General features: G+C 49.5%; 1 pseudogene; it reads left to right on the top strand.

Moving 5' to 3' along the window:
* Positions 1-6,362: 6,362 nt before the first annotated feature.
* Positions 6,363-6,501, top strand: LOC123118180 (uncharacterized; annotated as a pseudogene).
* The last annotated feature ends 16,045 nt before the right edge of the window (positions 6,502-22,546 follow it).

Raw genomic sequence — 22,546 nt, 5'->3', positions numbered from 1 at the left:
TAGACCTCAGTCAACTGCCAGCAGTCGACCATGGTCTCGGGGACTACACCCAGTGGGTGCACTCGGCGTGCCCCCACTGGTTCGAACAGTATACTGAGACTCAGCTCAAGGCGAGCGAAGTTGAAGATTTAAAGGAACACCCCAGTGGGTGATTAGACATAAAGATATAAAGGCAACACCCAAAAGTTCAGTCGAAATTTTGCTGACCTGAACATTGGTCTGAAGAGTAGTGCTGGCGTTGTAAGCTACCTTACTAGCCTCATGCATCACTTTCACCTGCTCCATGACAAGATTCACCTGACGAAGCGCTTCCCTAGTGGCACTCGGTGAATCATCCGGAGTCTGATACGCAGCAAAAAGTGATGGCTGCAGAGCAGCCGAAGTAGTCGTTGGGTCAAAGGCGTGGAGTTGCACTGGAGCAGCAAGAGTTGGCGTAGTCGAGTCCGCCGGACGATCAGTCGTCAGCGGGCTGGCAAACGTGACGCTGGTCCAAACAGGCTCTCCGGAACGATCGACCACCGCCTCGAGCGCCGGCGTTGACTGACGAACCTGAACTTCAAGCCTCCTCCTGCCAGAGCTCCCGCTCCTCCTCTTCCTCTCCTGTAGAGGCGCCTCTTCTTCATCATCAGGAAGCACAAGCACTTCTTGCGGAACTACAGAAAGAGAGAAATGTTAGAAATTATGCTGATTGACGATCTATTCAACTTAACAAAGCTTGGTCGATCGGACTTACCGACTCATGAGGTGGCCTCTTCTTCTCCTGGCTCCTTGTCAATGTCCATGTCAGTGGCAGCAGAGGTGGGACTAGAAAGACGCATGAATTGGTTGGTCAGAACAAGAAAATCTTCAGTCGGCCTATGCAAACGCAAATGAGATACTCACCCCGAAGCAATAGGGACGTCCATCTTAATCCGTGGCAATGTCTTCCGAGCCTTGGGAGGAGCAACTTTAGGCTTCTTGGCCACCTTCTTCGTCTGCTCCACGGACGACGTGCGAGTGCGCTTCTGAGTACCGGCACTCGGGACCACGCTTTTCCCACACCCGCCAGACGAATCATGCTGCTATTTGGATAGACGTTTGGAGCGCGGCGGCGAGTCGACTTCTTCCTCCTCGTCCGACTCCTCGCTCTCCTCCTCCTCCTCTTCTCCCGGAGACTCCCACTCACAAATCCCCTCCACACTGTCCTCCCACTCCTGGACCTGCTCCAAAGCTTGTTCACCATTGGGCATCGAATGCATCTCAGTGAATACCTGCAGAACAAATCGGTCGAGCAAGAGTCAGTCAAAATCAAGTACAGTCAGAGCATGAGCGGGAAGCAGTTGGAACAAAAAGTATACCTTGTCGGGCGGGTTTTTGTCGCTGAAGGGGACAACTCGCCTGGATCCTCTGGGGTTGTCCTGGTTGCCTGTGATACTCCTCAGCCACAAAGCTACGGTTTCAGACTGCACTTCTTCTGGATGGACCCGAGCGGTGTCGTCCGGTCCGGAATACAACCACATTGGGTGATCGTGGGTCTGGAGAAGCTGGATGCGTCGACTGAGGAACACTTCCAACAAGTCCAGGCCGGTAACGCCATCACTGATGAGCTGGACCACTCTATCCACCAACATCCTCATCTCCATGGTCTCATCAGCGGTTACTTTTAGTGGGACAGGGGTCTGAACACGGTCAAACGAGAAGTGGGGAAGAACAGTCGACTGACCTGGAGCTGCGACGTCCTGGCAATAGTACCAGCTTGACTGCCAGCCTCTAATAGATTCAGGGAGAGTCATGGCAGGAAAGGCACTCATGTTTCTCTTTTGGATACCTAAACCCCCACACATCTGGATGACGTGGGTTTTCGAGTCACTCGACTTCGCCTTTTTTTACCGACTGGGAACGAATGGTGAAGATATGTTTGAAAAGACCCTAGTGCGGTCGACACCCTAAGAAGTTCTCGCACATTGATACAAATGCAGCTAAATACGTGATGGTGTTGGGGGGGGGGGAAACGGTGGAGCTGAGCGCCAAAGAAGTTTAGAAAGCCCCGTAAGAAAGGGTGCGGAGGGAGCGAGAAGCCCCGATCGACGTGAGTGGCGAGCAGAACACACTCACCCGGTCGAGGTTGCGGTTCCGTCTCCCCCTTCGGCAGCCTCGTCGCTCCCTTGGCGATCAATCCGGACTCCTCCAGTTTGGCTAGATCTTCCTGCCGGACCGAAGACCGGATCCAATCGCCCTGGATCCAGCCCGGCAGCAGCCCTGCACGCGACGACGACCCGCGGTTCTGCTTCTTCGCTTTGGCCGCCCCCGTCGCCTTCTTAGCATGCTCTAGCGCCGCCGTCTTGTCCTTCACCATGGTTGGGGAGCAGCAGCATCGAGAGCGGATGTGCTGGGCACGATGGAGAAGCAGAGGAGAAAGAAGAAGGAATAGGCGTGCACAGTGCAAGCGTCTCGGCCCCGTCGCCTTATAAAGGGTCACCTCCGAGTGACTGACGCGTGGGACCAGGCAATCCCGTCAAATCCCGCAACAGTTGCACGCAGCGTATGTGGCGAAAAAGGAAGCGCGGTAATCGAGGCATCACTACTTATCCGGGCCGCCCGTTTCAGCGCTCTCTGGCCCGCGTGCTTCCCTGAAATTTCGTATCCCACGAAATACGGGATACACTGCAGACAATCGCGCCCAAGATCCCGCGCTTCAACACAACACTCGACACAAGAGGTCACCAGTTCAATCGGCAGCTCACTGAATGGATCAAGGCGACTGAGTCGACACCGAAGTACCGACGCGGGCGTTCAGACTTGCAGAAAACACTCGTGAAGACACGAAGCTCGGAGCAGGTTCAACTTCGACCTACTTTCCACTCGCACCTTAATCCATTCGGGGGCTACTGATGAGGATACAGACCCGGGGTAGGGTCATAGGCCTGACCTATACGTCCTACCCAAGGTCACTACCCTAGAAGATAAAGGGACCAAGAGACAACAGGAGAGCTCTGGTTGAACACGTTGAGTGCAATCCACTCGACGGCCACATCACTCGGAGGTCCTCCTCCCTACCGTCACTCGACCATATGGAGAGTCACTCGACCATACTGAAGACCGGGAGTCGCTCGGCCCTGCAACGGTCAGGCGTTCACTCCGTAGTCTTTAAGATCATTAATAGCACGTATGGCTGGTGTTATCAGTAACGCCCGGCCTTTATGTACATTGAACCTCCTGTAATGGAGGAGGGCTGGGGTCCTGGCGCACTCTATATAAGCCACCCCCCTCCTCTGGTACAATGGTTCGCACCCCCTGTAATATCACACACATAATCCAATCGACCGTCTAGAGGTGAAGGGCCTGAACTCGTAAATCCCGCGTGTACACCTTCACCATAGCTGAGATCTTACCTCTCCATACCTACCCCCCTTTCTACTGTCAGTCTTAGAACCACGACAGTTAGTCCCACTATCTTGGAAGACTATAAGATTTGCATTCATATGGATCATAAAGAGAACGTTTTACATGATAGTTACATTGTTGAATTTGAATATGATCCTACATGTAATTATAAGTAGATGATACCCCGTGCGTTGTTGCAGGACTCTTAAGCTGACATTGAAGGTTTTGTAGTAAACAGAATAGAATGCTAAATTAGCATGGACAATTCTGAGAACAACAATTGATAATAGAGAGTATTTAACCCATTGGTAGTATAGAAGGTTTTGTATATGTCAATGTTCAATCCTATTGGATTACCAATGCTTGATTACCTAGGTTAGCTTGATTATCTAAGTTATCTAAGAGTAGAACTTTAAGACGGCGCACTATGTAGATTTATGTTAGAGGGTAAAAAGGGGAGACATAGTGTCATTTATAAGGCCTAAACTAAGAAACATGTACTCTAACATATTTCCATTGGAAAGGCTGTGAGAGACTTGCTATTTTGATAAAAGAAGGCTTGTCAATATCATACATTTTCATATACCAATTCAAGCAAGCGGTTTAACTTTTTCTCCAAATTCATCTACAAATGATTTAGCCAAGGAATGATGATTCAAATATATTGTAGTTTTTAGTTTAATATGCTAGCAGACGTAGACATATATTGAGATAAAATGGTTAATAAAGGCCAGTCACATAGCAGTTTTTAATTTAATATGCTAGCAGGCATACCTATATGTAGATTAAAAAGTGTTAATTAAAGCGAGTCACTAAAATTCTATAGATATTTTAAAAAAAAACTCAAAATGGTGTCGCACCTACTGGATATCAGACTGCATCCATGCTTGTCCATCAAACACAATGGTTCTCTTTTAGGGTAAAATAGAATAGTCCTCTGATATGGGACAATTTAATGTTGCATTGGTCGGTAACATAACTAAGACCAACACCTGTTAAATATTTTACATCTTTGCAAAAATAAGGAAGAAACTCTCACCGAACAATCAAATAGAGTTATTATTATTTCTTCGATTGGGTTGTGAGACTAGTACAACACATCTTGCACCCTGATATTAATTTGGGAAAACCTAGTATTAGCTAGCTCCTGCAAGCCCATAGGACATAATTCATGAACAAAATACCATCCCCATCTTCCCAGAAGTGGATTGTGTTGAGCTATGCAAACTGTTGGAGGCCAACTCGGAGGACAGGTTCAGGCATATGCATCTCATTCAATAGTTGAAGTTGAAAATCTACAAGAAAGGGAAATTCATAATGTAAACATCAGCCCTAATTAATTCTTTGATGGCTGAGTAGTATATCCCTATTTTTCCCGCAAAAAAAGTAGTAGCATATAAGTACGTTCATACAATTTATATCTGTAAGTGAAACATGTGTACAAACTATTTGAGAGAGAGAGAAAAAGATGCATGTCTAGAAATAACTCACAAATAACCCAGTCTGATTGTAAGCATCTATATGATTGAACAGATGAAAATAAATTCTATGCTCCGGTACCATATGGCATCAGACCATTAAACGAAAACGTAAGAGAACATACATGGTAATTTAACTCGTCTGCATCGATAGATATTGCCTTCCTGGAAACAACATTGAGATGGCAGTTCAACATGGGCTAGAGGATTGGCTCAGGCACCATCTTATCATCCAGTTTCAAGGAGAAAAACAGTAGTACATCCCGCAAGTTGTAGTTTGTTGCAAAAAGAAAATCAAGTATTCTTCGATCGATGTTCCAGATAGATAACAGTGAATGAAAAAAAACGCTGACCGCTTCCTGCAATGAAATAAAGAAATAGATCTAAGAAAACATGGGAGATTTAAAACAAATATTACAGTATGTTGGCGAGGAATCAACGTTCATGCACAGATCACCTGACGGGCGTTACATCCGGGGGAACTGACTATTGGAGACGAATCAACATTTGTGGACAAATCACCGGAAGTACATACGGGGACCTTACTGTTGGAGACAACTCGGCGTTTGTAGACACATCATCTGACGAACATGGCAGGAGGAGTGCTACAGCCGGTGAAGATGGACAAAGTGTAATATGGAAAGAGTGTATCTAGCACATGGACCCGCTTCACCATCACTCCATAGATCCGTGCTTCATACGTCCACGGTGTTAAACATGCCAATGTGCACCGTGCCAATGTGCACCGACCGCACCCGCACCTATCTTCTGTTGAGTTGTTTCGGTATAGATTAGCTTGGTAGTTAGGTAGTAGGATTCTCTCTTATCTCTACCTAGTTGTAACCGATTCTATCTTTTGTTCTCCAAGTCTCAATATCTGTAACAACTCAATGTATGCGCTGTATCAGGGAGGTGCGCCCCTGCTTATTTAACATGAACCCGTCGCCTCCAACGAGGTAAGACGTTTCCGCAATCGCACATGGTAATCAGAGCCCTTCCTCTCTCAATCTAACTAGCTATCCCGATTGCATCTAGTGCATAGCAATGTCTTCATCCGGCGCCACCCAACCTAGCCTAAACGGCCAGGTCACCAAGAAGCTCAACCGCACGAACTATGTGCTCTGGCGCACGCAGGTCACACCCCACCTACGGGGCGCCGGTGTCTTCGGCTACGTCGACGGCACCTCGCCGGAACCGGCCAGACTCCACGTCACCAAGGACAAAGACGGCAAGGAGACTTCTGCGCCCAACCCTCTCCACCCTCTCTGGGTCAGGGAGGACCAACAAGTGCTCGGCTACCTGCTGAGTACTCTCTCCAAGGAGGTTCTGGTCGCGGTCACCGCGATCACCACGGCGCGTGAACTTTGGGTGGCATTGGCGGGCATGTTCTCGTCCCACTCCCTCAGCCGCGTCAACAACATCCGCACTGCGCTCATCAATGTGCAGAAGGGCAACCAGTCGGTCGTCGCCTACTTCGCCTCTCTACGCGGCCTCGCTGATGAACTCGCCGCCGCCGGGAAACCCATCCAGGATGACGAGTTGATCTCGTACATTCTCCATGGGCTCGACATCGACTACCAGCCGCTCGTCTCCGCCCTCGACGCCCGCGTCACGCCCGTCACGCTTGATGAGCTATATGCCATGCTGAGTAACTTCGATCAGCGCATGGCCCAGTTTCATGGCTCCGCCGGCGGCTTCAAGTCCTCGGCCAACGCTGCATCTCGCGGTCGTGGCAGTGGCACTCGCTCCCGTGGCTCTCCTCGCACCAAAGGGCGTCCCGGAGGCACCAGCAACGGTGGTGCCTCCTCCAACTCCCGCGGCGGTCGCTCCACCAACCCCAAATCTCGTCGTGGCGGCAGCTCCACGAGGTCTCATCCGGATGCCCCTCGCTGTCAGATCTGCGGCAAGCTTGGGCACACGGCCAAAGACTGCTGGTACCGCTACGATGAAGATGACGATGACTCCCAAGATGAGGACAAAGTTGCTACAGCTGCGGACGGCTCCTACGGCATCGGCACAAACTGGTATGTCGACAGTGGTGCTACCAATCACATCACAAACGAGCTCGAGAAGGTCATTATGAAGGAGAAGTACCACGGAAAAGATGAAATCTGCACTGCCAACGGTGAAGGTATGAGGATCAGTCATGTTGGTCACTCATTTTTTAGTACCCCTCGCCGTAAAATTCATCTAAAGAAAATTTTGCATGTTCCTAGTGCCGACAAGAATCTACTTTCTGTTCATAGAATTGCCATTGACAATCATGTCTTCCTTGAATTTCATCCTTTCTTTTTCTTGATCAAGGACCAGGCCACAAAGAAAATACCCTATCGAGGTAGATGCGTTCGAGGCCTCTATCCATTGCTTCCGGAGCATCGAAGATTCAATAAATGAGCCTATGGTGTTGCCAAAATTTCGTCAACACGGTGGCACGGTCAACTAGGACATGCTGCTTTCTCTTTAGTTGAAAAATTACTTAGGAAAAATAAGCTCCCGTATGTTGGTGAGCGTGATCTTGAAACCATTTGTGATTCTTGTCAGCGAGCAAAAAGTCATCAGTTACCTTATCCTATATCTACTAGTGTTTCTACCAACCCTTTGCAATTAATCTTCTCTGATGTTTGGGGTCATGCCCCTAGTTCTGTTGGTAGACACACATATTACGTAACCTTCATAGATGACTACAGCAAATTTTCATGGATCTATCTCCTCAAAAGAAGATCCGACGTCTTTCAAGTTTTCAAAAACTTCCAAGCTCTAGTTGAAAGAAAATTTGATCATAAGATCATTGCAGTCCAATCGGACTGGGAGGGGAGTACGAAAAACTCAACTCCTTTTTCCAAACCCTTGACATATCACATCACGTGTCATGCCCGCATGCCCATCAACAGAATGGCTTAGCTGAACGCAAGCACAGACATATAGTTGAGGTTGGCCTTGCCCTCCTCGCTGGTGCATCCATGCCGCTAAAATTTTGGGATGAGGCTTTTCTCACTGCCGTTCATATCATCAACATGCTTCCTAGTCGTGTTATCAACAATGAAACTCCCCTAGAACGTCTCCTTCATAAAAAACCCGACTACAAATCTCTTCGTGTCTTTGGATGTGCCTGTTGGCCCAACCTTCGCCCATACAACAAACGCAAGCTTATGTTTCGCTCAAAACAATGTGTTTTCTTAGGGTATAGTGCTCAAGACAAAGGAGTTAAATGCCTAGATGTCTCCACCGGTCGCGTCTACATCTCCAGGGATGTCGTTTTTGATGAAACGAAGTTTCCCTTCGCTGACCTCCATTCAAATGCCGGCGCCCTTCTTCGTGAGGAAATTCTACTCCTTCCTCCTCATCTCTCCGGCATTGATCACGGGGGACTAAATTATGATGATCAACCACTGACGCATCCTCTTACTAATGGCACTTTTGAGTTTTGTGATGAAACAGGAGAAACCAGAGAAAACAATGAAGAAAACGGTGAAAAAAACGTCTCCTCCGAACGACATCTCATGTGTCGTGAGACGGGAGGCAGATCCGCCTCGGAATCCGTTCGGCAGGCGCAGCAGATCGGATCTTCCTCGGGATCCGCGGGCGCAGACGCGCCAGATGCGCCAGTCGCGCCATCATCCTGCTCCGTGCAAACTGGCTCTGGGCGTGCCATGCGGTCACCTCCCATCGGTCGAGGCGCGCCTCCAGCACCGCTCCAATCCGCGCCTGACACGCGGCCCCCTGCGATGGGTGTGGACGACGCGCGATTCAGCGCCCACCCGCGGTGCTACGCACGCCGCGCCCCGGTTCGCCCGACCGAGATGGGGCCAGGAGCAGATGCGGCCACGGCGCCCCGTGCCAGTGCTCGCGCGCGCCTCGAGGCTGTTACGCCATCATGCAGCAATGATGAGCTGCCTCCTTCACCAGGATCTTTTGCGGCTGCTGCTCAGGATTCCACGTCGCTTTCCACCATAGAGGATCCAAGCCCTGCAGATTTGGATTCGGCTGCAGCAGTCGGAGAATCCCTCTCGGGATCGGCAACTACAACTCCTGCTCAACCCACAGGATCTTCTGTGGCTAATCTACAGATTACCTCATCACCACGTCGCACACGGCTTCAAAAAGGGGTAATACAACTGAGGGAGTCCTGGACTAGGGGGTGTCCGGATAGCCGAACTATCATCATCGGCCGGACTCCAAGACTGTGAAGATACAAGATTGAAGACTTCGTCCCGTGTCCGGATGGGACTTTCCTTGGCGTGGAAGGCAAGCTTGGCGATACGGATATGTAAATCTCCTACCATTGTAACCGACTCTGTGTAACCCTAGCCCTCTCCGGTGTCTATATAAACCGGATGGTTTTAGTCCGTAGGACAACAACAATAACAACAATCATACCATAGGCTAGCTTCTAGGGTTTAGCCTCCTTGATCTCGTGGTAGATCTACTCTTGTAATACCCACATCATCAATATCAATCAAGCAGGACGTAGGGTTTTACCTCCATCAAGAGGGCCCGAACCTGGGTAAAACATCGTGTCCCTTGTCTCCTGTTACCATCCGCCTAGACGCACAGTTCGGGACCCCCTACCCGAGATCCGCCGGTTTTGACACCGACATTGGTGCTTTCATTGAGATTTCCTCTGTGTTGTCACCGATAGGCTTGATGGCTCCTTCGATCATCAACAATGACGCGGTCCAGGGTGAGACTTTTCTCCCCGGACAGATCTTCGTATTTGGCGGCTTTGCACCGCGGGCCAATTCGGTTGGCCATCTGGAGCAGATCGAAAGCTACGCCCCTGGCCATCAGGTCAGATTTGGAAGTCTGAACTTCACGGATGACATCCGCAGAGACTTGATCTTCAATGGATCCGAGCCACAGCCAATCGTGCCGCACTGTCATGATGGGCATGATTTAGCTCTGCTGCCGGACAGTGCCCTGGAGGCCGCACACGAGTCCGCTCCGACCTCCGATTCGGAGCCGGCTGCGTAGATCGAGGACGGGTGGTTAGACACCGCCTCGGGGGCTGCAACCTCTATGGTGATAGAGCCGAATACTGACTTTGTCCCTTCTGAAGCTCGTGACTCCAAGGTGCCGGACTCCTTGCCGGACTCTGAACCTCCCGCGCCCCCACCAATCGAATCCGATTGGGCGCCGATCATGGAGTTCGCCGCCGCGAACATCTTTCAACACTCACCTTTTGGCGACGTTTTGAGCTCGCTAAAATATCTCTCGTTATGAGGAGAGCCCTAGCCGAACTGCGGTTAGGACGGTTGGGATGCGGACGACGAAGAAATTCAAGACCCACCCACCACCCACTTAATAGCCACTGTCGATGATCTAACCGACATGCTAGACTTCGACTCCGACGACATCGACGGTATGGACGACGATGCCGGAGATGACCAAGAACTAGCGCCTACTAGGCACTGGAAAGCCAGCTCGTCATATGACATATAAATGGTGGATATCCCAAAGGATGGGAATGGCGAAGGAACAGCGGAGGAAGACCCCTCCAAGAAACAGCCCAAGCGCCGGCGTCAGCGGCGCCGCTCTAAATCCCGCCACAGCAAGAATGGCGATTCCGGCACCGGAGATAATAATACCCCAGACAGTGCCGAAGACAACCCCCTCTAGCAAGATTCAGCGCAGGAGGACGGGGATGCCAGCCCTCACAAGAGGGCGGCAGACGAAGAGGTAGAGGAAGATATTTACATGCCTCCCTCTCGAGATGAGGCAAGCCTCGACGACGACGAATTTGTCGTGCCTGAGGATCCCATCGAACAAGAGAGTTTCAAACACAGGCTTATGGCCACGGCAAACAGCCTCAAGAAAAAGTAGCAACAGCTTAGAGCTGATCAGGATCTGCTAGCCGACAGATGGACGGAAGTCCTGGCGGCCGAAGAGCATGAGCTCGAACGCCCCTCCAAAAGCTACCCCAAACGCAAGTTGCTCCGGCGATTAGAGGAGGAGGCATATAAACCTACATTACCAGAGCACAATACGGCTGACCGGCCACCTCGCGGCCGCGACAGAGAGGCCTCTAGGCCCTTCACTATAACCGTACCCCGGCACCGATCGAACAGCACAAGGCCACAGGGGAATGCTCCGGACTTGCGAGATATATTGGAGGATAAGGCAAGACAATCAAGATCGATCTACGGATCGCGTGGGCGCCCCATGATACGTGACGACAACCGTCGTGCCAGACACAGTAAGTCCGGCCGGGCCGAACACAATAGAAAAAGCTCGTTGGAGCTTCGTCGCGATATAGCCCAATACAGAGGCGCCGCACACCCACTATGCTTCACAGACGAAGTAATGGATCATCAAATCCCCGAAGGGTTTAAACCCGTGAATATCGAATCCTATGACGGCACAACAGACCCTGCGGTTTGGATCGAAGACTATATCCTTCATATCCACATGGCCCGCGGTGACGATCTTCACGCCATCAAATACCTCCCACTCAAGCTTAAAGGACCAGCTCAGCATTGGCTTAACAGCTTGCCAGCAGAATCAATCGGATGTTGGGAGGACCTGGAAGCCGCATTCCTTGATAACTTCCAGGCCACGTATGTGCGACCACCAGACGCTGACGACCAAAGCCACATAATTCAGCAGCCAGACAAATCGGCCAGACAATTCTGGACACGGTTCTTAACTAAGAAAAATCAAATCGTCGACTGTCTAGATGCGGAGGCCCTCGCAGCCTTCAAACATAACATCCGTGACGAGTGGCTTGCCCGGCACCTGGGACAGGAAAAGCCGAAATCCATGGCAGCCATCACATCACTCATGACCCGCTTTTGCGTAGGAGAGGAAAGCTGGCTAGCTCGCAGCAACAACCTTAGCAAAAATTCCGGCAGTCCGGATACCAAGGATCGCAATGGCAGGTCATGTCGCAACAAGAATAAACACCGCATTAATGGCGACAATAATGAGGATACGGCAGTCAACGCCGGATTCAGAGGCTCGAAACCCGGTCAGCGGAAGAAGCCATTCAAACGAACTACTACGGGTCCGTCCAATTTGGACCGAATACTCGATCGCTCATGCCAGATACACGGCACCCCCGAAAAGCCAGCCAACCACACCAACAGGGACTGTTGGGTATTCAAGCAGGCAGGCAAGCTAATCGCCGAAAACAATGACAATGGGCTGCATAGCGATGACGAAGAAGAGACCCGACCGCCGAACAACAGAGGACAGAAGGGTTTTCCCCCACAAGTGCGGACGGTGAATATGATATACGCAACCCACATACCCAAGAGGGAGCGAAAGCGTGCACTCAGGGACGTATACGCGATGGAGCCAGTCGCCCCGAAGTTTAACCCATGGTCCTCCTGCCTGATCACTTTTGATCGAAGGGACCACCCCACCAGCATCCGCCACGGCGGATTCGCCGCATTGGTTTTAGACCCAATCGTCGATGGATTTCACCTCACCAGAGTCCTGATGGACGGCGGCAGCAGCCTGAACCTGCTTTATCAGGACATAGTACGCAAGATGGGCATAGACCCCTCAAGGATTAAACCCACAAAGACGACCTTCAAAGGTGTCATACCAGGTGTAGAGGCCAATTGTACGGGCTCAGTCACACTGGAAGTGGTCTTCGGATCCCCGGATAACTTCCCAAGCGAGGAGTTAATCTTCGACATAGTTCCGTTCGGCAGTGGCTATCATGCTCTGCTCGGACGGACCGTGTTTGCAAAGTTCAACGCGGTGCCGCACTATGCATACCTCAAGCTCAAGATGCCAGGCCCTCGAGGAGTCATCACAGTCAACGGAAACACCGAGTGCTCCCTCCGAACGGAGGAACATACAGTGCCTCTCGCGGCAGAAGTACAATGCAGCCTCTTAAGGCAATTCTCGAGTCCGGCCGTTAAGCGACCGGACACGGCCAACCGCGCCCGAAGTAACCTACAACAAGACCACCTGGCGCGTTCCGAGCACGCGTAGCAATGCGACCCCAACCCCAGCCCTCGCAAGATCGCAAGACTGGTCCGTCGCGTACATCACTACGCTCTGGAGATACCATGAGCATAGGGGAAGGGGCACGACCACGACAGGCCCAGAATGCGGCTCAACCACATCAGGGGCTCCCAAGTGTGTCATTTCTTTTTCCTTTTTTCTTTTCTGACCCACAGGACTCCGTTTACAGAGGCCCTGTCCAGCAGTAGATCGGCCGAACTCACGATGCAACAGCCAGGGAAGGAGAAAGGCTACGACGAATATCCAGGTGGTCTCCCTTACGAGCATTAAATCTGTTTTATACACCACTCCGCAGCCTACCCCTGGAGGGGGGACATGTTTAATAGTCTCGTCCCTTGCTTATCGCACTATTTGTCTCGTTCTGCATTCATAGCAGTACTTCTTGAATAAAACAATGCAGCACCTTTTTGCTTATAATTGCATTTCTTTCTTATACATATGTTCATTTGCGACATGTTGCATCCGTACACTTGGTACGGCTAAAAACACCAGGGGCTTATGTTCCCCACATCATGGTGTGATAAGTCCGAACACTTTCACAAGTGTGGCACTCTGAACTTATAGCATTATATGCATCAGATCCGAATCATGTCTTGGGTCAATAGTTGGGTTTGCCCGGCTCCCATGTTTTGGTACCTTACGTTCCGTTGTATCAGCTAAGGTAGCACTGGGAGAACCACTGCGATTGCGCCCCAGTTGAGCTGGGTTAACGCCTCAGTGGAGAAAGCTAAAACTCACTGTCATGATGACGCGAGAGCCGGTCGCTGTTCGAGAGGTTTTTTCGAGTCCCTAAAGACTTATGCTGCTTAGAGCGAGGAACCGGCTTTGTCCGGCCCAGGCATGGATAGCGCCCCGAATTTGGTCTTCCGAACACTAGGGGCTTCGCCGAAATTTAAAATTATAGAATTCTATGGCTAAGTGAGAGTGTTCAAGCATTATAAGTCCGGTTGCCTAGTTCGTCGTGTTGAGCGCCTCCCTAGATGGACCCAAATATGGGAACAAGAGTGCTCAAATTTATACCGAACACCCCAGCACTCGTGGCATGGGGGCTGAAGCCGACGACTTGCCATCTCTTATATTTGATAAACAGCCGCACAGAAGGTAATATTTTAAATCAACAAGCATTGCTTAGCGCATATGAACAAGGTTTTCTGCGCATAGGATAACAAAATGCGAGTTTACTCAAATATTACAATATTGGAGCACTCACCCGCAATAGTGCGGGCACCCTTCAGGACACTCTTATAATACATCTCGGGCGTGCGATACTCCTTGCCCGGCGGTGGCGCGTCCGTCACAAGCTTCTCAGAATCCATCTTGCCCCAGTGCACCTTAGCACGGGCAAGGGCCCGACGGGCACCTTCAATACAGGCGGATCGCTTGATGACCTCAACCCATGGACACGCATCCACCAGCCGCTGCACCAGGCCGAAGTAGCTCCCAGGCATGGCCTCATTGGGCCACAGCCGAACTATGAGGCCCTTCATGGCCTGTTCGGCCACCTTCTGGAGCTCGACCAGCTGCTTCAGCTGGTCGCTAAAGGGAACCGGATGTCCGGCCTCAGCATACTGAGACCAGAAGACCTTCTCCGTCGCGCTCCCCTCCTCGGCCCTGTAGAAAGCGGCAGCATCGGACACGCTGCGGGGCAGATCTATGAACGCTCCTGGAGAGCTCCGAATTCGGGTAAGTAACACGTAATCCACATCCACATGCTTGCTTTGCATGAAAAATGCCTTACCCGACGCTATTTTCTTCAACGCCTCGATTTCCTGGAGGGCCTTGTAGGCTTCGGCCTTAGCAGCTTTGGCACTCTCAAGAGCCGATGCAAGCTCGGACTCTCGAGTCTTTGAGTCATGCTCCAAACTCTCGTGTTTTTCCACGAGAGCCTGGAGCTCTTGCCGTACCTCCGCCACCCGCGCCTCCTGCTTCTCTCGCTCGGCGCGCTCCACGACTGCATTACGTTCGGCCACGGACACTGCCTCCTTCAGGGTCGCCACCTCGTTTGTGGCCCCTGCAATACCCATGTTATCCTTGTCATTCTTTTTGCAACCAAATCCTTTTCTGTAAGGTACAATTTTAATAAGGTGCTACTCACCTTCTTTGGCCTCGAGTTGCTTCTTGGCACGATCGAGCTCGTTCTCAGACCGCTCAAGGTTTTGCTTCAAAGCATTGACCTCCGCAGTCAGTGCGGCAGAGGTCAGCAGGGTAGCCTGCAATCCCATATCGACATATTTTTTATGACTGCTGTGTATATCTTTTTAGATCCTCAGTCTGGCTTTTCTTTCCGAACACCGAACCGAGCATCAGGGGCTACTGTCTATGCGATATTATTTTACATATATTAATATTCTTACCTCAAAGCCTGATAGAAGGCTGCTGCAGGCTTCGGTCAGCCCGCTTTTGGCGAGCTGGACCTTCTGAATCATCGCACTCATGACAGTGCGGTGTTCCTCCTCAATGGAAGCGCTGTTGAGCGCCTCCAGCAAGTTATCTGGCGCCTCCGGTTGGATGGAGGCCGCCGGCGCCACGGTCTTGCCCTTCTTGCGAAGGGGCCGCCCGCCGGACTCCGGAACCACTCCAGGAGGTCGCCCTGTGCTACCTCCGGGTCCTCCTCCTCCGGATGGGTCCCTCCCTGGGATCCCACCTCGACATCGTCAGCGTCGCGGGGAGAAGAGGCGGTTGGAAGTGAAGTGTTGTTCACGTCCGACGAACCCAAGGACCCGCTCGACGAAGCGGGAAGATCGTCCTTGGGCGGACTGCAGGGTTGTATGCGGCGTTAGAAAGACACCAAGTGGCAAAGAGAAAAATCATGAAGTCATTCGGGAGTCCGGATACTTAGGATCTCGCCAGGGGCTTGGCCCTCGGAGGCCAATCCTCGTCGTCGTCACCAGCGTTGGCAGAACAGTCCGGGGGAAGAGTTCTTCCCTTCTTGGACCCTTCGGCCTCCCTCATTGGGGAGGCCCTCCTTGTCTTCCCTTCCCCCGCTGGGGGAGAGGCCCTTTTCTTCTTCTCCTTGTCCTCGGGGGAGGAGTCCGCCTTGGAGTCATCGGACACCTGAAAACGGGAACTCTTCCGAGTACCCGTGGCCTCCTTCTTGGCCTTCTTCTCCGGCACCACATGGGGTGCCAGAACCAGCAGCCCCGCCAGATGGGCATCCACTGGGTCTTCTGGCAAGGGGGCCGGACAGTTAGTCTACTTGGCCTTCTTCATCCAGTCTTGTCAAAGGAAAGGGAGTTTAGATCCCGCATAGAGTCAAACTATGAAAAACAAGTATCCCGTAAAGGGTAAAATCATTTACCTCGTCAGCCTGACGCTGCGAGCGGAATCCGCGATCTTCGGTAGCGGATGCGAGGGCCTCGGCGCCCTTAAAAAGCACCTTCCAGGCATCTTCGTACCTAGTGTCGAAGAGCCCGCTGAAGGTTCGGTGTTGAACCGGATCAAACTCCCACAGTTTAAAGGCCCGTTGTTGGCACGGGAGGATCCGGCGGATGAGCATGACCTGGACGACGTTGACAAGCTTGAGCTTCTTGTCCACCAGCTTTTGGATACAGGCTTGGAGTCCGGTCAGCTCCTCCGAATCGCCCCAAGTCAGGCCACTCTCCTTCCAAGAGGTGAGCCGTGTGGGGATGCCAGATCTGAATTCGGGGGCCGCTGCCCATTTAGGGTTACGCGGCTCGGTGATGTAGAACCACCCCGATTGCCACACCTTGATGGTTTCCATGAAGGCGCCCTCGAGCCAAGTAACGTTGGGTATCTTGCCCACCATGGCGCCTCCGCATTCCACTTGATCCCCCTTCACGACCTTCGGCTTGACATTGAAAATCTTGAGCCACAAGCCGAAGTGGGGCTGGATGCAGAGGAAGGCCTCGCACACGACGATAAACGCCGAAATGTTGAGGATGAAATTCGGGGCCAGATCATGGAAATCCAGGCCGTAGTAGAACATGAGACCCCGGACAAAGGGGTGAAGTGGGAAGCCCAGTCCGCGGAGGAAATGGGGAAGGAATACCACCCTCTCATGGGGCCTGGGGGTGGGGATGAGCTGCCCCTTGTTGGGGAGCCGGTGCGCGATGTCGCTGGACAGGTATCCGGCACCGCGCAGCCTCTCGATGTGCCCCTCCGTAACGGAGGAGGCCATCCATTTGCCTCCCGCTCCGGACATGGCTGGAGGAGGTCGAGGCGAGATGTGCGGACTTGGGCGCTGGAGCTCGAGTGCGCGGAGATGGATAAGCAAAGGAGGAAGAAGGCGTAGGTGAAAAGATGGATCCTTATCCCCTTATATATGGACGGACAAAACTATGCGTCCCCACCGGCCTGGTAAAACTCGCTTTTCTCCCAAGCACCGCAATCAATGGAGCGGTTGGGTTACCCACGTCCGTATTGATGAGAATCCCGGAATAGGGGGAGCACGATCTCTGCTTCAACAAGACGTGCCCAGGAAACCGCTTCGCTAAACGCGCTGAGGTGGTATAATAAAAACAATTCGAGTGAAGGCTTGGTTGTGTGGTGTGACGTCACACCACGAAATACGTTAGCAGATTGAACTTGTGTAAACATTATTCTCTCTACAGTGGAATGTGGAATTTATTTTGCAGAGCCGGACACTATCCTGGTGTTCACAATCCTCTACAAATTATTCGGAGAAGGAACCCGCCTTGCAATGCCAAAGACAATATGCGCGCCGGACTCGTCGTCATTGAAGCATGGTTCAGGGGCTGCTGAGGGAGTCCTGGACTAGGGGTGTCCAAATAGCCGAACTATCATCATCGGCCGGACTCCAAGACTATGAAGATACAAGATTGAAGACTTCGTCCTGTGTCTGGATGGGACTTTCCTTGGCGTGGAAGGCAAGCTTGGCGATACGGATATGTAGATCTCCTACCATTGTAACCGACTCTGTGTAACCCTAGCCCTCTCCGGTGTCTATATAAACCGGATGGTTTTAGTCTGTAGGACAACAACAATAACAACAATCATACCATAGGCTAGCTTCTAGGGTTTAGCCTCCTTGATCTCGTGGTAGATCTACTCTTGTAATACCCACATCATCAATATCAATCAAGCAGGACGTAGGGTTTTACCTCCATCAAGAGGGCCCGAACCTGGGTAAAACATCATGTCCCTTGTCTCCTGTTACCATCCGCCTAGACGCATAGTTCGGGACCCCCTACCCGAGATCCGCCGGTTTTGACACCGACAACAACCTGTTGATTACAAGCATATAACTAAATATGGCATGATCTGTTCCACAGGCGAACCAGGTGAACCTAACACACTTGAACAAGCTCTTGGTGATGAACGGTGGCAGAAGGCAATGAATGAAGAGTTTATTGCACTAAAGAAAAATAATACATGGCACTTGGTTCCTCCACAGGAAGGTAAAAACTTGATTGATTGCAAGTGGGTATTTCGAATCAAAAGAAAGTCTGATGGCACTATTGATCGATACAAAGCTAGACTAGTTGCAAAAGGCTTCAAGCAACGGTACGGTATAGACTATGAAGATACGTTTAGCCCAGTGGTAAAAGCTGCAACTATTCGTCTTGTCCTGTCTATTGCTGTTTCCAGGGGCTGGAGTCTCAGACAACTTGACGTACAGAACGCGTTCCTCCATGGTGTTCTGGAAGAGGAAGTGTACATGAAGCAACCTCCTGGGTTTGAAAGTAAAAGCAACCCATCTCATGTGTACAAACTTGATAAGGAATTATATGGTCTAAAGCAAGCTCCACGGGCTTGGTATTCTCGTCTTTGTCACAAAATGCAAACTCTTGGCTTTGTTCCTTCAAAGTCTGACACCTCACTGTTCATTTACAACAAGTCCAACACATGCATATTTGTCCTCATATATGTTGATGATATCATTGTGACAAGTTCATCTGATGAAGCAATCATAGGACTGTTAAAAGACTTGGGGGCAGACTTTGCTCTAAAGGATCTTGGAGACTTGCATTACTTCCTTGGAATTGAGGTGAAGAAACACAAGGATGGACTTCATCTCTCTCAGGAAAAGTATGCCACTGACCTAGTCAAGAAGGCTGGTCTGCAAGGTTGTAAACCTACATCCACTCCATTATCCAGCTCAAAGAAACTATCTCTTATAGAAGGTACACTCTTGAGTCAAGAAGACAGCACAAAATACAGAAGCTTGGTAGGAGCACTTCAATATCTCACTCTAACCAGACCTGATATTTCTTTTGCTGTCAATAAAGTCTGTCAGTTTCTTCATGCACCCACTACTGTTCATTTGACTGCTGCCAAACGTATAGTAAGATATGTCAAGAATACTTTGAGTGTTGGTCTCAGTTTCAGCAGGTCATCTTCCACACTTGTCAGTGCCTTCTCTGACTCTGATTGGGCAGGATGCTTAGATGACAGGCGTTCAACTGGTGGTTTTACAATATTTTTTGGGCCTAACTTGATCTGCTGGTCTGCTAGAAAACAAGCAACAGTTTCTAGATCAAGTACAGAGGCTGAATACAAGGCACTAGCAAATGCCACAGCTCAAATTATTTGGGTGCAGTCCATTCTTAAGGAACTTGGTGTGAAAAGTAAGCAAGCTCCCTGTTTATGGTGTGACAATCTTGGTGCCACATATCTGTCTGCCAACCCTGTGTTTCATGCAAAAACAAAACATATTGAGATAGATTTTCATTTTTGTCCGAGAAAGGATTGCTCAAAAACAGCTTGACATTCGGTTTATACACTCCAGAGATCAGGTTGCAGATGGGTTCACAAAGCCATTACCAACAAGGAGTTTTGAAGCCTTCAGATATAATCTCAACTTGATGAAGTTGTGATTAAGGGAGGGTGTTAAACATGCCAATGTGCACCGTGCCAATGTGCACCGACCGCACCCGCACCTATCTTCTGTTGAGTTGTTTTGGTATAGATTAGCTTGGTAGTTAGGTAGTAGGATTCTCTCTTATCTCTACCTAGTTGTAACCGATTCTATCTCTTGTTCTCCAAGTCTCAATCTCTGTAACAACTCAATGTATGCATTGTATCAGGGAGGTGCGCCCCTGCTTATTTAACATGAACCCGTCGCCTCCAACGAGGTAAGACGTTTCCGCAATCGCACACACGGGAATACAAATGGGGAATCACTTGTTCACCATGCCCATGGGGAACGACCTGGTAAGATGCAAGAAAGCGGAGCGACACTTACCTGCGAGCAGCCGAGACCCAAACGTGGTGGCACGAAACAACATCAAGTCCTCGATTTGGTGCAAGAAGAGGAGGAGAAGGGTGTGGGGAGGAGGAAGAGGCCCCCCTGCTGCGTTCCCTCCTCGGTCCTGCACCACGACGGCGTCGTACGGGAGCCAATTGTTGCAGCCATCCTCTATGAGTCCTACCAAGCCAAGGACGTGAGATTCTTCTCCATCCATGTTTTGGAAAAAATTGTTTGTTCTTGGCGGAGTGCAGGCGGGTGGTGGGGATGAAAAACTGCACGTGAGATCCATCTTCTTGTTCCTGGATTTGGCCAGGAACCTGGGAGTGGATTGGCTATTGAAGGGGCTCATGGGAGGGGATTAAAGTTGGGGAAACTGACGGAGAAGCCGAGAAGGAAGAGCCGAATTAAATTGACGGGGGAGATGAGAGGACATGCATTACGCATCAGGTAACGGACGTTGATCTGTCAGGGCTGTTGTGTGGTCGGGCCCATCCGTAAGTTAGTGATAGAATGTGGAGGTGGCTGACGTGCTGATGTGGATAGCTTGCATCTCAAGAGAAATACCATAGTGGGGATGAACTATTTAGGTATTATAGATGAGGCAAATATGGTTGTAGAAATCTTCATGTTATTGAATTACCTCTCAATATGTTAAAATTATTAATGTTTCACTCTTCCTATTTTCATATGCTAGATATTGCTTGCCTTGATAGTTTGTTTCCTTATAAAATGTCTAAGCATAGGAAGTATGTTAGACTTAAATTTGTTTGTCACATGTATTATGATGCTCTCTTTGTGCTTCAATTCTTGTCTTTCATGTGAGCATCGTTGAAATCTCCAAGTCTATCTTAATGGCTATAAAGGAAGAGCTTGTTGGGAGATAACCCAATAGTTATCATTTATATTTTTGAGTGTTAACACAATTATGCTGCTATTATGATTGTGTTTTTATGTTTTAACTAGTGTTATGCCAAGTAAATCCTTTGGGATGACTTGGTTGATAGTTGACTTGATTCTGTGACAAACAAAAACGTTTACGCCCGGTACTGGAATTTTTAAAATTTACTGGAACTTGATAAAATTCTGGATGTTTTACACGTTATTGATATACAAATTTCGCACATTGCCCTAATTTTCCAGAATTTTTGGAGCTACGTAAGTATTTCGTATGTTCAGATCATTAATTGTTCTATTTTAGATATATTCTATTTTTGTTGCATAGTTTACTTGTTTTTAGTATTGCAATGGATTATACGGGGTGTATAAGTCATGGAGAAGTAGAATACAGTTGGTATTATGCAATAATAAAATTTGAATGGGTTCATAACATTACCTAAAGTTTATGATTTGCTTGTTATTCTAACAGATCTCATGAGGTTTCTGCTGAGTTTTGTGTGCTTAAGTTTTCAAGTTTTTGGTGAGATCACGATGGATGAAGGAATAAGAAATAGCAAGACCCTAAGCTTGGGGATGTCCAAGGCACCTAAAAGTAATATTTAAGGAGAACCAAGCATCTAAGCTTGGGGATGCCTCGGATGGCCACCCCTCTTTCATCTACAAACCATCGGTATATTACTTGGAACTATATTTTTATTCATCTCATGATATGAGTTCTGATTGGAGCGTCTTGTATTATGTTAGTCTTTGCGTTGTTTTCTTTTAATTTTCCTCAATCATTATCTGCTGCACACACCTTTTGAGAGGGGCACATATCTATTCATGATTTGTTAGAATACTCTATGTGCTTCACTTATATGTTTTGAGCTAGGACAATTTCTCTAGTGCTTCACTTATATATTTTAGAGCACGGCGGTGGTTATATTTTAAAGAAATATTTTCACTCTCATGCTTCACTTATATATTTTTGAAGGTCTAATAAATAGTAATGGCAATATGCACGTGTTATGAAATTGATCCTGATATGATAGATATTCAAGAGGGATATAATAAAACTTTCATGTAGATCACTGAATGTGATAAGTTTGATTCCTTGCAATAGTTTTGCAATATTGAGGTGGTAATATCACTACTGGCATCAGCAGATTTGTCGTCTGCCCACTCTTTGTTGTCCACTAACGAACGACAAAGGTAGGCTTTGCCATAAGCCAGCAGAAAACGGACGGCAAAGAGGCAGCGGACGGCAAAGGTAGGCTTTGCCATGAGCCAACTCTTTGCCGTCTGCTAGCGAACGACAAAGAGGTCACACCCTGTTGCCTTGTGGGCCCCTCGTGGCTTGGTATTACCTAATTCAACCTCTATAAATTCTCTAAAATCCGGAAACCAACAGAGAGCCACTCTAAACACTTTTTTTGCCGCACCCAAGTTTCTGTTCTTCCGTGATCCCATCTGGAGGCCTTTTCCGGTACTCTGGCAAAGAGGGAATCCTTCACGTAGGGCTTCTGCATCATCTTTGCTGCCCTCCAATGATGCGTGAGTAGTTCACCGCAGACCTATGGGTCTATAGCTAGTAGCTAAATGACTTATTATCTCTCTTTGATTTTCAATACAATGTTCTCCTCGATGTTCTTGGAGTTCTATCCGATGTAATCTTCTTTTGCGG

The sequence above is a fragment of the Triticum aestivum genome, chromosome 5B (assembly GCF_018294505.1).
Source record: "Triticum aestivum cultivar Chinese Spring chromosome 5B, IWGSC CS RefSeq v2.1, whole genome shotgun sequence".
In the NCBI taxonomy this organism is placed as follows: domain Eukaryota; kingdom Viridiplantae; phylum Streptophyta; class Magnoliopsida; order Poales; family Poaceae; genus Triticum; species Triticum aestivum.
Note: the sequence above shows the minus strand (reverse complement) of the source record. Positions and strands in the feature narration are given on the sequence as shown.